This window comes from Anastrepha ludens, chromosome 3, assembly GCF_028408465.1.
Source record: "Anastrepha ludens isolate Willacy chromosome 3, idAnaLude1.1, whole genome shotgun sequence".
NCBI classification, from domain to species: domain Eukaryota; kingdom Metazoa; phylum Arthropoda; class Insecta; order Diptera; family Tephritidae; genus Anastrepha; species Anastrepha ludens.
Window position 1 is genome coordinate 70,578,651 of NC_071499.1, and position 12,022 is coordinate 70,590,672.

The following is a 12,022-nucleotide window of genomic DNA, read 5'->3' on the forward strand; positions in this document are numbered from 1 at the left end:
TGATTGAAAGTGTACGTAACTTTATGAAATGCAAATTGAGGGCTTTTGTTCTGAGGCGGATATCTTTAATGTCTTGCACTGTTAAAGATTTTGTTTATTATTTTTGAATAAGCATTTATGTAAGGCCTGCAGTAAAAAAAACAATGTTGCTCATGTGGTCCTGAAAGGTATGACAGTATATCATTTTCTAATCTCCCATCATCGTTAAACGGACGCAACGAGTACGTGCCTCCAGTACTACCTGGAGGAGTTCACGCTAACTCAGATTGGCTGTTGTTGAAGATAATACCGGCGTTGAGTTCAGCTGTTTGGCCGATTGACCATTCAGATGCCAGCCATTTTTGTCCGGAGAAACAAGAAGTAGATGAGCAAAGCGCAAAAATTAAAAAAAAATAAAAGGTTTACATAAAATTACGCGATTTTTATAGCGCCATTCTCAATGTATCAGGAACGAAATTTGAAAGTTTTGGCGAATTTAATTTTCAGTCAGGAGTATTGCTTTTTAATGCAATCCTATTTGAATTAATCATTATTAAATCGCTATTCGAATACTTTACGGTTATTAAAGGTACACATGTGTATGTAAAGGGTGGTTAAATTTCAAGGGCTGATGTTGAATGTAAACCTCACCTAAACGTCAATGACACCATTCGACTTATTTCTTTGGGGTTATTTGAAAGAACAGGTGTACGTCGATAAGCCAGCAACAACTCAAGAGCTAAAAGATGAGATAATTCGGCACATTAACGGCATGTAACCTCAATTATGCCTCAGCGTCTTAAAAAATTTGGACCATCGGATGGAGGTTTGCCGCCGAGTTCACGGCGGCCACTTGCCCAATATTTTGTTCCATATGTAATTGAGCCATACCAATATTATCATAATAAAGGCAAATGACAATAATTTCCTGAAAAAATTGTATTTTATTCAAAATCAATACCTTACACCACAAATTATATCAGGAGTTCAACCGAACACCTAAGAGAGGTGCACAAAAAGAAATAATTTTTTATATGTAAATCAAACTGTAACTTGCAATGTGAGAAAAGATTTAGGGATTTTTTTTCAAAACTTAATTTTATCATGCACCTAAATTATTATCCAATTCTCTTGCTATGCTCGGTTTTGTTAGACGTCACTCATCGCACTCCACTGACCCATATACTCTTAAGATTCATATTATACTCGGCGTTTATTCGATCCAAATTAGATTATGCTGCTTTTATTTGGAGACCTTATCGTGCACTCCATTTAAATCGAGTGGAGAGGATTTAAAAAAATTGTGTGCGTTTCGCACTACATTCACTCAATTTCTCAGACCCGAAACCATCATACGAATCCCGCTGTCGTTTGATTAGTCTCTTTCCATTAAGTGACAGAGGTACTTTTCAGGCAGTATCATTTATCTTTGATCTCACTAATGGACAAATTGACTGCCCGGTTCTTCTAGAAAGAATACAGTTTAATGTTCCTCGCTGGCATTTTCGCTGTTTCAAGATTTTTCGCGTTGGCTTTAGTAGTGCCAATGCGCCTCTCGTTAGAACCTTGTCTGATCTTAATTATATCTCAACACTTTTGGCTTTAGACCTTTCTAGGGCCAAACAAGTATTTAAAATGCAATTAGAAAATTACTTTCTATGTAAGAAATCAAAATAATACCTTGTAGGTATATATTAGGTAGTCGAAAAAGTCTTTTCGTATTTTGTCAATAGATGTCGTTGGAGTCATCTATCTTCAGTGCTACCAATCAGATTGTGTTATATCATTTTAAGCTTCATTTAACCAAAAAAAAAAATTAATTCAGAGAAGTTGAAAAAAAGTTATAGCTGTTCAAAAATGAGTGAAAATATTGAAGAAATTCGCTATATTTTGAAATTTTTGTATAAAAAAGGGAAGAATGCCACGCAAGCCACCAATAAAATTTGTGAAGTTTACGGAGACGATGCTGTATCAGTTCGTGTAGCACAACAATGGTTCGCTCGCTTCCGTTCTGGAAATTTCGATGTGAAAGATGCACCTCGCTCCGGTCGACCTATCGCTAAAAAGTCGATGAAATTATGGAAAGATTGACCAGCACCGTCACATTAGCTGCCATGACATCCCCAAGGCACTAAAAATCAATCATCAAACGGTTTTGAACCATTTAAAAAAAGCTGGTTACAAAAAGAAGCTCGACGATTGGGTACCACAGGAATTGTCTGTGAAAAATTTAATAGACCGAATTAATATCTGCGATTCTTTGCTGAAACGAAATGAAATCAAACCATTTCTGAAGCGAATGGTAACAGGAGACGAAAAGTGGATCAAATACGACAATAATGTGCGAAAAAGTTCATGGTGCAAGGGTGGTGAAGCTCAACAAATGGTCGCAAACCAGGATTGACGCCTTGAAAGGTTATGCTGCGTGTTTGGTGGGATTGGAAAGGAATCATCCACTATGAGCTGCTCCAGCCTGCTCGAACGATTGATTCTACACTTTACTGTCAACAACTGATGAGATTGAAGCAAGCAATCGAAAAAACACGGCCAGAACTGATCAGCAGAAAGGGCGTCGTCTTCCATCAGGACAACGCTAGGCCACACACATCTTTGATGACTCGGCAAAAACTGGGAGAGCTTGGCTGGGAAGTTTTGATGCATCCACCATATAGCCCTGACCGTGCAACATTGGACTACCATTTGTTTCGGTCAATGCAGAACTCCCTTAATTGAGTAAAGTTGGCTTCAAGAGAAGCCTGTGCAAATTAGTTGTCCGAGAAACCACAAAAGTTTCACACTGATGGAATAATGTCTCTAGAAGAAAAATGGCAAAAGGTGATCGACCAAAATGGTACATATTTGGTTTAATAAAGTTCATTATAAATATGAAAAAAAAATGAGTTGAAGTTTGATTAGAAATACGAAAATACTTTTCCGACTACCCAATATTTGTTATTTTAGTTTCATAATTACTGATTTCGTTAAAACTCAATTATAACTTGTAAATATTTATAGCAATTTAATGCTTTCTTATGTTGGTAATCTAATTTTTCTACACTTCTTAATATTAAATATTGTAAATTATATTTTCGTTTTGAATTTATATCTTAAATGTCTGTTCTGCATTTTGTTAGACATTAATGCATAAATAAATGTTACATATGTTAAATAAAAAACGCAAAAGTAATTGAATTCTTCAATATTTCAAAATTTATTTGAAATTTTTTTCTTTCTAATAATATATTTTTCTTTAACATGATATATATTTGATATTGAAATCATCGCCCTTAACAATCCTGTTATTAATTCTCCTTTTCCTGGATAAAGAAGCAAAGCAATTGACCTTGGTGATGAACGAAGACAAAACAAGATACCTGCTGTCATCAAATAAATAGTCAGAAAAATTTGGTAGTTAAAAATTAAAAAATAGTATTTGGTTTAGTGACTTAAGAAGTTTACAAAAAAAAAATTATTGCTTGCAAATACTAGGACTCCAGTTAAAGGCCTCGAAAGATTAGTATGCAAATCTTATTTGCATATTTGTATATTTCCAATGAACAAAGAAATGGCGTGAATTGTGAACACCTTGCTACAATTTGGCAACAGTCGCTGCGGCAAATAATAATCAAAAAAGACAAAAAAACAAAAAAAAAACGGAAAAAATAAAGCAACTCTCCTGCAGGCAGCGGCAATGAGTGCATTTACCAAAAAGTATGCGCTCATGAGTCGAATAGCTGGTTACATTCTCGCGCTCCGCATTCATTAGCGACTCGGCTCAATTGTGAGAGCTTCACTCATGTGCGCTCCGCTTATCATGCTTTGTCGCTGCGCATGCGCTTGCGGTACACAACCACTAACAAATGCAATACCAACACTTTGACGCGGTCAACCATCAACTCGCTTACCTATCGAAGAGCTTGTTTAAATGTTTTAACGCCTGCGTATGTAGTTATTCAGAGCATTTAATACAATTTGATTACTGTGATAATTTGTTGTTGCTGCTTTGCTCACTGTCAACCGTAGTACACTCTTTTATACTGCGCTGGACAGCTCTTTAACTGCTTGCCGTGGTGTTGGTTGTAATCAGCTTGCAAATAGTCATGCAATTCATACAATACACACACACATACGTACCTCAGTGCAGCCATGCCAAGTATTACTACTTGTAAGTGCGGCTTGCTTGTCCACCCATGGTAAGCTTAGCTAACTTAGCATTGCTCTTTTGCACATTTGTTCCTCTTGGACACCATGCGGGCATAAAGTGGTACAGAAACAAAACAAAACAAAAAAAAAAACAATGCGCTGCGCCAGCTACTGCCAGCCACCAATAAGCAAAAACTGGCTGCCAATTGCTAACCAACACCAAGTGCCAATGTAAGCCACCATCAGCATACACACACGCACACACACACACATGCACTCATAAATATTTGTAAGTACAAACAACACTGCGTAGTAGTGGTAAATATTATCAAGTTGTATTGCACCGCTTCGGCTCTTGATCGACTAACTTACCTTCATAGTATATGCCGTTGTTGTTGTTGGCTGTATTTGGGGGCTGTTGTAAACGATTTTTGGCCACTGCTAAATCACCGAAGTTGCTTTCGTCTGCAGTCATTTGCTTAAAGTTAGTGAACGCGCTAATATCGTGTGCGTCCTGTTATATCGCTGCTGTTGCCGTTTCGCTGACGAGTTGAGTGCGCTTTGATTTTGTGGTACGAGTTTTGCTCATATAAAAATATTATTATTGGTTTCGGTTTCATCTTTTGTTTGTAGTTTTCTATGAACTTCATGGCAGGCTTTGGCCAAAAAAATTATTATATTATTTGCGTCTAGTAGGCGTGTTAAAGTTTTAAGGAGGATTACGGAGAGCGAACAAGAAAAATTGTGTGTATGTGTATATGTAATTTTAGGCTTGTCTTTCTACTAAAGTGAGTTAGTACCACTTGGTTTATTTGTTTAAATTTGTGTAATAAATGTATTTTTCTTTGCAAAGTGTTGCGGTTTGGGCGTACGTAGTGAGTGTGGCAACATTAAAAATTAATTTATTAAAATAATACATTGCAGAAGCCTATTATTAAGAGGAATTTAGTTACTTACCCTAACCACCATTAATTCTTACCGCTTACTGCTGCGCCCAGTTGCAAAATGATAAACACATCATTATTTTTTATCAAAATATATTTCATGCTACAACAAAAACCATATAACGCAAGTTTCAAACCTTCTATAAAATATTAAAATTGCTTGCTAAATTATATCAAACTCTTAACTTTATAACTAGAATTTTTCTTAGCATCCAGTTCCATAGCGCATGGAATTTCAGTATACAAAATTGCAAGGTTCAAGTGACTAGAAAATACCGTTGATTTTTGGTATTTTTTTTGTTGAGTAGGCATTTTCTTCGATGTGAAAAAATTTTGCGTGTAGTTTATATGGCAGAAATGGCGGGATTTTTGTTTTTGTTATAGTATGAAACATATTAAGGTTAGGTCAAATATATAAGTGTATTTTTATTAAAACATTTAAGTAACTAATTTGCAATTATTTAAACCTTTTTCGTTCTTTCACTTATATCCGCTTCTTTCTAAAAAGCCTGAAACTCTAGGGTTACAAAATAGGCCTTTCACAATAGATCAGCTCTGGTCGCAGTGCGTAATGGCCTTCTAATAATAATAATATATCCGCTTCATTTTCTCGTATACATATGTATATAGCATGTATTTATATATGTGCAATAAAAAATGCATTTTCTGAAAATTCAGATTTGAAAGTTTTGAAAAGTTCAAATAAAAACTTAGCAAATACCTGTTACCCCAATGAGAAAAAAAATGAACTGTCGGCAGAGGTGTACTGAGACGTAAAAATTTAATTTTTTTTATTGTGATTGACTCGCTTCAATCAGGGTTCAGAAAAATATTTAATACTTCAATTAGAAGTATCAACTTTCATCAATTGAAAAGATGAGAACATAAAACAAGGCTGTTAATGATAATCTTGCTGCAAGTCAATCAATTTTTGAAAGAGTTGTTGCAGCCTAGCGAAGATATTATAATACTTGAAAGGTTTTGTACCTGACCACCATTTGATAGGGCCCAGTAGAAGGAAATAAGACTCGCACAAAAAAAAAAACAAAAAAAAAATGTATCTGCCCTTCGTAGGCGGCATAAAATAGTTGTTTGTGAATAACTTTTCTACTATGGGTTATGATGATGGGGATGGAAATCTTTATTTTGAACTTTACGCGTTCTATTGCTTATTCGTTTGCATGGTGCAGCTGACTAGTTAGCAAGTGTCAAATGACTGACGTCCGACACCATTTGAGAAAACTGCAAGTATTCCGATAGGGTGATTAATTTTGCGCCACCTTGCAGAATGTTTTTTGAGTTAGAATTTAGTTAAATTTATTTATTTATAAAATTTTTAATTCCTTATTTAATTTAAGTTTTATTTAACCTCGGCCAAACACCCAAAAAGGGTATACGCACCAATTATATATATGTATATATATTTATTTAAAATTAAGATTTTTATTCTAAATAGAGTTAACTAAATACAGTTATTTAAAATTAATTAATAAATAAATTTATTTAATTGCTTAAATTTTTAATTATTTTTTTAACAATTTTTTTAACATTGTTGATGCATTAACCAAAACAATATACACCAAGCAAAATTTAGAAAAATTTAATAAATTTTTATCCAGAATTTTTAAAATTTTTAATATTGTAGATTTTTATTAAAAATTTTTAAATTTTTAATAATTTTTTTCATAAATTTTTATCCAAAATTTTTAAATTTTTAATAATTTTTTTAATAAATTTTTATCCAAAATTTTTAAATTTTTAGTTTGCATTTTTTTAAATTTATACTCATGACTCATAGAATTCTAGTAATCAAGTGCTAGTTTTAAGCGGCTAAAAATTACCCTGGATTTTTATTAAGTTTTTTTCTCTAAAGCTCTTTGAGCTTTGTTCCATACATATAATTGAATTTCTTTCAACACCGATTTTAATAAATTGCATTTGTTAATGAAAACGCTACCAGAACCATCAGCAAAAAAAATGTGTAAACATCAACGCGATTATTTAGCCGCTTCAAGCTTGAAATTTATTATACCAAAATTCGATGAACTGTAAAACTGCATGCTTGAACTTTTTCTTAAAATTTAGTTTAAAAAATTGAAAATTTTAATATTTCTAGATGTTGTATTAAGTATATATTATTCACATAATATCAAAAAAGAAGGTAAGGTAAAAAAATTTCTAAATGAGAAAATTGTAAACTATCTACATCTACTTTTTGCATCTTTTTTACATCTACTTGGAGGGCCAGATTAGTAGAAAAATAATACACTTAAATCACTGAAGAGAAGAAAATATTCCAAAGACTGTGAATGAGTATTTTACAATATATTCTTTAAAAAATTGCACTACATTTGAGGTGCCCTTATTCGACAAAGAAAAAGATATTAATTTAACAGCCAAAAACGATATTACGACATTATATTAAGTTCAGCGAAAACCGAACCGCTTAAGACTATACAACTATCAGACAAAGAAATCTTTGTTTTCCAATTGCTGTTATTTTGCCAACTATTGATTGGCCTAATTTTTTGTCAGTAATGCATAAGTGTCTAGAGCGGCCAGAGGTGGGCTTACAAACTAAGTTTAAGATAAAAGTAACAGACTCCGTTGCATTATGCTATTTGTGAATATATGTATAAGCACTTGTGTGCACAAAAAAAGCAGCGCGATATGTTGAAAAAGTTTTAATTCCGAATTTGACTTTGATTTAGCCTACTTTTTTCAAATATAGTTTACACCACAAAATTAAAAAAAAAACTTTTAAATTTTCATCAAAACTTCAAACTTCTTATTACACATTTTTTATTAGCTGTACACAGTTTTATATCGAATTGAATTTTGGTATGATAAAGTGGCTGTTTGAGATGGTTCAAAAATCGCGTTGAGTTTACTGGCGAACGAATGCCTGACATTTTTTAAACAAATAAAAGGCACAACCGCCAGCAAAAAAATTAAAAAAAAATTTCAAAAATCAACGCAATTTTTAAATCGCTTCAAACTTGCACTCGATTACTTCATTTTTAAATGGGCTACAAAACTGGATACACAAAATTTCTCAAAATATTCTGTCCAAAAATTGAAATATTGATGAACATTTGGTAAAAATTTAATTTTTTTTTAATTTAAAGTTTGAAATTTTGAGCTACATACATCGGTTTTATTGTACTATAGACCTAAATTTTATAAAAAAATATAAAAAAAATTGTCATAACTTGGCAATATGTCGCACTGCTATTATTATGAGCACTGGTGTACAGTACGTGGTGGTACGTTTGTATATGTTTGAAATTTGGATACTACTAGTAGTTAATAGCTTATAAAATATCATAATTAACAGATTTTAGTTGTACATACAAAATGTAAAAGGTGAGCGTTGCCATGAACTGGTTACACCTTTTACAACATTAATTTTTTAGAGCGAACTGAGAATGCATGCACAAGGTCAGTTTGCAATCGAAGTAGAACTTTCCAAGAGACTGGCATATATGTATGTATGTTTTAAATATTTCATAATCTATATAGGACGATTTTTACAAATATGTATATACATATAGGTACTTATATATATGAGGTCGTTATTAACAAAAAATTTTTTCGAACGAGTAGCAAAGTGTACGGGGCGGAATCAAACTTGAAGCCAATTATAAAATGTTTTCCAATAACAGGTGTTATTTTGAATAGCCCGCTATTTCGGTAGATGGGAGAGACGGTTCGTAAAACTCGAACATTTTTGGGTCATTGTCAAGCACCTTGTGGGCCGCAATACAGAAATTGGTGAAAAAATTCGAGGTATTGGGACAAGTTAGTGATATGAAGAATAAAACCCGTGTACGTCGCTCACGAACAGCCGAAAATATCGCTGTCGTAGCCGAAAGAGTTGAAGAAAACCCAAGTTTGTCCATTTCGTCGTTCTTTGAGATTAGGCATTCCACAAACGTCATTACGCCGTATTTTGCATAAAAGTTTGGGTCTTAAGGCTTCTAAAGTCCAGTTAACAAAAGAACTCAAGCCGGTGGATCATCAACAATGTCGTGTCTTTGTTGATTGGGTCGTTGAAATGCATGAAAATGATTCGAAATTCCATTGAAAAATCATCTTGAGTGATGAGGCCCATTTCCACCGCGGTGGCTTCGTCAACCAGCAAAATTGTCGGATCTGGGGCTCAGAAAATACAAGAACTATTATTGAAAAGCCTCTCTATCCTCAACGTGTGAGGGTTTGGTGCGGTTTATGGTCCGGCGGAGTCATTGGTCCTTACTTTTGCGAAAATGAAGCTGGAGCAACAGTTACGGTGAATAGATTGTGCTATCGAGAGATGATTACCGATTTTTTATGGTCGGAATTAGATGGTATTGATCTAGACAACGTTTATTTTCAACAAGACGGTGCCACAGAAGCAACGATACCATTGACCTTTTACGGGAATAACACCTATTATTGGAAAACCCTTTATATATGTATATACATGTGCATATATACAAAAGATCGAATGCTTGTTAGACTGTGCGGCATATTGTGCCTTTATACAAAATAACTATCGTTGAAGTTCATATATCGAAATGGCGTTTCCAGCAGCATTTAGGAGAAAGAACCCATGGTGGCTTCATATCCTCAAAGAGCTCATTGACTTCTATACAAACACTTGCAGTTTTTAAAATTTGTAAACGCTATTTGCTGCTATGCTTCGACATGGTGCTGAGCTGTTCTCACTTTTTCGAGTTGGAATGAGCCATCAAAGCCTTAGTGGCTTTATTTATGGTTAAAAAGTTTATGCGTCTTCCGCAGAATTATGTTTTCGAAGAATATTCGCCTCACCGAAGCTGTGCACCATACAAAATAATGTGCCGATATTGAGGAACTCATAAAATATGTTTTTTGTTCTAAGACAGAACTTTACTTCTCAATTTCTGACTTTGTCTATTGTAGCTTTTGCTGATTTCTCCCCTTATAGGTTTTTATTAATTCTTTTGATTATTATTGAGTTATCTAAATATTTCCAGCATAAAAGTATGGGATATAGTTAGTTAGATAGTTTGTTTTTGTAATACTATAGCCGTGAGTTTCCAGAAGAAAAATTAAAGCGGCAAATTATTTGACCTCTTTGATTTTTAGAAAAATGTTTTACAGATCACTCTGTGATTAGAAGCACCAAAAACCTTTGGCAACATTATCGTCTTCTGTATGGAAAGCATGACAAATCCAATACCGGTTTCGTCTTTTTGCGGAATTAATTGGACAGCTTTTAGTAAACAGAAGAAGGTCTGTACTGGATTTTTCTCGACTAAAAGATACGTAGTGAAGGTATATAAGTAATGCTAAGGCACTTTTTGACACGGTCGTCGATTATGTGGTCAGACGCAAGTCAGTTCTCAGAACCAAATAGGAGGCCTGCTAAGCTTATGAAATGCAGTACGTACGTTACAAATACGAGCTGCCACATCTGAACAAATCATGTTTTGTGATTTGTCTACCGAAGTAGCACAACTCATCCACATCTCTGATAATGAGGCGTTTTCGTTGGTAGTAAGTTCATGAGGAAATGTGTTTGTTGTTTATATTCTCATAAGCTTAGTTTTTGTGAATTTTTTTTAGACCGACCGCGCATGCATTCATTTGTATTCGGAGAAGTTTTGCAGTGGCGTCAGCTAATGTATGAGTCATAAAGCAGATGTTGCCAGCGTAATTTCGGTCACTCACTTTCTGGCTTAGCCTCCATTGCAGTCCTTCTGGATCCTCTGCATTTGTGAGTTTTAAGAACCCATTGAGAACAAAAGCAGCGATAAGAGGCTTTCCCTGTCCAACGCCTTTGTTTAGGGTAAATTTACCGCTGAGTTTTCCTCTAAAGCGTACACTTAGATTGCGTTACTATACAAGGCTTCGAGAATGTCGATGATTATCCAGAAACAAACTCCATATATTCAGTCAGGAGAATGGCTTGCAAATATCTTTCTATTTCTCCATCTTTACCAATAGAGGGTACTGGTTGGAATTAATGTGATTTAAACTTATCCCTTTTCCTCTTTTTCTTCTTTTTTTTAATAAAAATACCGTATTTTAAAGTCAGTGGTTGTTTATTACTTGAACCTTTGGAAGTGTACGGTTCAGTTTTGGTGGTTTTAGGTGGTGCAAAATTAATCGTCCAATTTTGTTTGCCAAAAACTATTTTATTCAATATTTATTTTATTTTTTAAATATTTATTTTATTCAATAAAAATGATTTCGAATAAAGGAAATCTTTATTTTGAACTTTTCCACTTATTGTTGTTGTTGTAGCAGTAATACAAGCTCTGTCAGTACAGTGTATATTACCAGTCGTCTTCGTCTGGCTCATCTAAAGGTAGGCTCAGGAAGCATGCTGTTTCGGCAGAATGGGGACGGAGAGAGGGAGAGGGGTGTTACATGAGTGGGTTTTAAGGGGCATGTGGAAGGGTGGTTAGTGTCGTGCGTGGAGCCTTTACATGCCGGACATATGATTGGTATGTCGGGGTCAATTCTGGATAAGTAGGAGTTTAACTTGCTACAATATCCAGAACGCAATTGTGCCCCCCATTTCTACCTCTCTGTTTGTGTACTGTAGCTGTTAAGTTCATAATTGCAAAATATGATTGATGTACAAAAAATATAAATCTTGCGACAGGGTAATTCATTTTGCGGCACCTTCAAATTTTTATTAAATTCTTAGAGTTAAATCAATATTTTTTGTTAGTAAAATATGTGTTGTTAGCCCTGTGCCACAAAATAAAAAATGCTAATTATATACTTTCATTTTGTGTACGTACAAGCCTAAGCCATATGCATTTAACGCAAGCTCAAATTTGCATTAAGAAAATGATAAGTAAGTAAAAAAAGTATAGCTTCAAATTTCTTCACGACCGATATTCTCGATCGCTAGTAACTTCCCTATTCTATTCAAAATTATTTATAATTATATTTTATTTGTAAAAAATATACACAAT

The 12,022-nt window shown here is 34.0% G+C and overlaps 1 protein-coding gene across 1 annotated transcript in view; it reads left to right on the forward strand.

The window, feature by feature from the left end:
* The window catches only part of LOC128857545 (uncharacterized), a 66,749-nt gene that overhangs the window by 28,926 nt on the left and 25,801 nt on the right, over positions 1–12,022 (forward strand). The window lies entirely within an intron of this gene.